Below are 4,381 nucleotides of genomic sequence, written 5' to 3'. Positions count from 1 at the left end.
TGAAGAATATGTACTTATGTGTCTTATTTCTTAATAAGTTGCTTGTTGAGCGGTAACCATGTTTCTGGGGGCGCCATCAACTTTTACCTTTGTTGAATATCATGTGAGTTGCTATGCATGTTCGTCTTGTCTGAAGTAAGGGCGATTTTCATGATCAAATGGTTTGAGTATGCATACTGTTAGAGAAGAACATTGGGCCGCTAACTAAAGCCATGATTCATGGTGGAAGTTTCAGTTTGGACAATAATCCTCAATCTCTTATGAGAATATTAACTGTTGTTGAATGCTTATGCATTAAAGAGGAGTCCATTATCTGTTGTCTATGTTGTCCCGGTATGGATGTCTAAGTTGAGAATAATCAAAAGCGAGAAATCCAATGCGAGCTTTCTCCTTAGACCTTTGTACAGGCGGCATATAGGTACCCCTTTGTGACACTTGGTTGAAACATATGCTATGCAATGATAATCCGTGTTAATCCAAGCTAATTAGGACAAGGTGCGAGCACTATTGGTATACTATGCATGAGTCTTGCAACTTATAGGATATCTTATACATAACACATATGCTTAACACGGGAACTACAAACCACTTTTTTCTAAGCAAATCTCGCTGTAGTAAAGCGCTAAATAAATCCTCGTGGTTACCACGACGATTTAAGGAACACGCAAATAAACGCGAATTAGCTACTTTATGGAATTTGTATTCCTTCTTAATTGGAAAGAGTACAAGCGTTGACAAAATTGTTTCTTGTTTTCAAAATGAAAAGCTCTAGCACAAATATAGTAATCCATGCTTCCCTCTGCGAAGGGCCTATCTTCTACTTTATTGTTGAGTCAGTTTGCCTATTCTTTCTATCCCAGAAGCAAACACTTGTACCAACTGTGTGCATTGATTCTTACATGTTTACCTATTGCACTTGTTATATTACTTTGTGTTGACAATTATCCATGAGATAAATATGTTGAAGTTGAAAGCAACCGCTGAAACTTATATCCTCCTTTGTGTTGCTTCAATGCCTTTACTTTGAATTTATTGCTTTATGAGTAACTCTTATGCAAGTCTTATTGATGCTTGTCTTGAAAGTATTATTCATGAAAAGTCTTTGCTATATGATTCATTTGTTTACTCATTATCTTCATCATTGCTTCGAATCGCTACATTCATCTCATATGCTCTACAATAGTATTGATCAAGATTATGATAGCATGTCACTTCAGAAATTATCCGTGTTATCGTTTACCTACTCGAGGGCGAGTAGGAACTAAGCTTGGGGATGCTTGATACGTCTCAAACGTATCTATAATTTTTTATATTCCATGCTACTTTTATGATGATACACACATGTTTTATACACATTATATGTCATTATTATGCATTTTCCGGAACTAACCTATTGACGAGATGCCGAAGGGCCGATTCGTTGTTCTAGTTGTTTTTGGTTTCAGAAATCCTAGTAAAGAAATATTCTCGGAATCGGACGAAATCAACGCCCAGCATCTTAGAATTCCACGAAGCTTCCAGAACAACCGAGAGCCACGATACGGAAAACCTTCCAGAGACGCCGCCGCTGCCAATCCCATCTCGGGGGATTCAGGAGATCGCCTCCGGCACCCTGCCGAAGAGGGGAATCATCTCCCGGAGGTCTCTTCATCGCCATGATCGCCTCCGGATCGATGTGTGAGTAGTCCACCCCTGGACTATGGGTCCATAACAGTAGCTAGATGGTTGTCTTCTCCTCATTGTGCTATCATGTTAGATCTTGCGAGCTGGCTATCATGATCAAGATCATCTATTTGTAATTCTACATGTTGTGTTTGTTGGGATCCGATGAATATTGAATACTATGTCAAGTTGATTATCAATCTATCATATATGTTATTTATGTTCTTGCATGCTCTCCGTTGCTAGTAGAGGCTCGGCCAAGTTGATACTTGTGACTCCAAGAGGGAGTATTTATGCTCGATAGTGGGTTCATGCCTCCATTAAATCCGGGACGGTGACGAAAGTTCTAAGGTTGTGGATGTGCTCGTTGCCACTAGGGATAAAACATCGATGCTTTGTCTAAGGATATTTGTGTTGATTACATTACGCACCATACTTAATGCAATTGTCTGTTGTTTACAACTTAATACTGGAAGGGGTTCGGATGATAACCTCGAAGGTGGACTTTTTAGGCATAGATGCATGCCTGGATAGCGGTCTATGTACTTTGTCGTAATGCCCTGATTAAATCTCATAGTACTCATCATGATATATGTATGTGCATTGTTATGCCTTCTTTATTTGTCAATTGCCCAACTCGTAATTTGTTCACCCAACATCTGCTTATCTTATGGGAGAGACACCACTAGTGAACTGTGGACCCTGGTCCTATTCTTTACATCTGAAATACAATCTACTGCAATTGTTCTTTACTGTTCATCGCAAACAATCATCATCATTCACACTATACATCTAATCCTTTGTTTACAGCAAGCCGGTGAGATTGACAACCTCACTGTTACGTTGGGGCAAAGTACTTTGATTGTGTTGTGCAGGTTCCACGTTGGTGCCGGAATCCCTGGTGTTGCGCCGCACTACACTCCGCCGCCATCAACCTTCGACGTGCTTCTTGACTCCTACTGGTTCGATAAACCTTGGTTTCTTACTGAGGGAAAACTTGCTGCTGTACGCATCACACCTTCCTCTTTGGGTTCCCAACGGACGTGTGTCTTACACGCCATCACTCCCCAGCAATGGCGCCAGAAAATTAGCTTGATGAGTGTTGAGCACACCGTTGGGAAACCCCAAGAGGAAGGTATGATGAACACAGTAGGAAGTTTTCCCTCAGTAAGAAACCAATGTTTAATCGACCAGTAGGAGAAAGAAATCATTTCTGAAGGTGTTGCTAGCTGACTTTTGGCAGGACGCACTACCAGCGTCAGCAACAACGTGGAACCTGCACACAACACAACAAAAATACTTTGCCCCAACTTACAGTGAGGTTGTCAATCTCACCAATTATGCTGAAAACAAAGTATTTAACGTATAGTGTCGAAAGAGATGTTTGTTTGCAGTGAAATTAAAGAGAACAGTGCTTGCAGTAAGTAAACAAAACATGTGTTTGTAGTAGATGGATTTATCCGTGTAAAAGAAAGGACCGGGGTCCACAGTTCACTAGAGGTGTCTCTCCATAAAGATAAATAACATGCTAGGTAAACAAATTACAGCTGGGCAATTGACAGAATAAAAACCATACATGACAAGATGATTACTATGAGATTCATTTGGGCATTACAACATAATACATAGACCGTAATCCAACTGCGTCTATGACTAATAATCCAAGTTCCGGATAGCGTCTGCACCCTTTCAGTATTAAGTTGCAAGCAACAGATTATTGTGTTAAGCAAAGTGTGTAAAGTAATAATAGAATTATCCTTAGATAAAGCATTGTTGTTTTCTCCCTAGTAGCAACAGCACATCTACAACCTTAGAAGTTATTGTCACTCTCCCAAATTACTAGAGGCATGAACCCACTATCGAGCTTAAATACTCCCTCTTGGAGTCTCAAGCACATACTTGGCCAGAGCATCTACTAGCAACGGAGAGCATGCAAGATCACAAATAACATATGACAAGTATATAATCAATCTCAACCATAGTATTTAATATTCATCAGATCCGAGCAAACACAACATGTAGCATTACATAAAGATAACCTTGATCATGATCGGCAACTCACAAGATCTAAACATGAAGCATAAATTGGAGAAGACAACCCTCTAGCTACTGCTATGGACCCGAAGTCCAGAGATGAAATACTCACGCATCACTTCAGAGGTGGGCATGGCGATGTATAGGCCTCCGGTGATGATCTCCCTCTCCGGCAGGGTGCCGGGAAGAGCTTCAGAACCCTCCCGAGCTAGGGTCGACGATGGCGGCCGCGATGGAACTCTTCGTGGATGGAGGCTCGGGTATTTAGCTTTTGAGAGGGGATTTGGTGACTGGGTGTATACGTGAGCACCCTCTAGATGCCACACGATCTGCGTTGAGATCCGGTTCTCGTCAATTGGATATGTTGCCTTGACGTTGTATTATCCATCGATAAGCGTACTTGGCGTGGGTCCTATGTGATTTGAAAGTGCATATGGCCCACTATTTGAATTCAAAAAGGTGGATCCTACGTGATTTGGAAGTGTTGTTAGTGCTGATGTGGTTTGCTAACCCAACAATGATGGTAACAGTGGATGGCTATATGTGACACGTGTCAACCAATGGATGCGTGCTCACGTATACACCCGGTCACCAGGCTTCTCCCGTTTAGGTTTTCCCGATCAAATGTATTTATAGGCGGAAGGACGAGGTCGGTGGGCGCCCGAGGGGCCCACACCATGGCGTG

Source organism: Lolium rigidum, chromosome 1 (assembly GCF_022539505.1).
Source record: "Lolium rigidum isolate FL_2022 chromosome 1, APGP_CSIRO_Lrig_0.1, whole genome shotgun sequence".
Classification (NCBI taxonomy): domain Eukaryota; kingdom Viridiplantae; phylum Streptophyta; class Magnoliopsida; order Poales; family Poaceae; genus Lolium; species Lolium rigidum.
Note: the sequence above shows the minus strand (reverse complement) of the source record.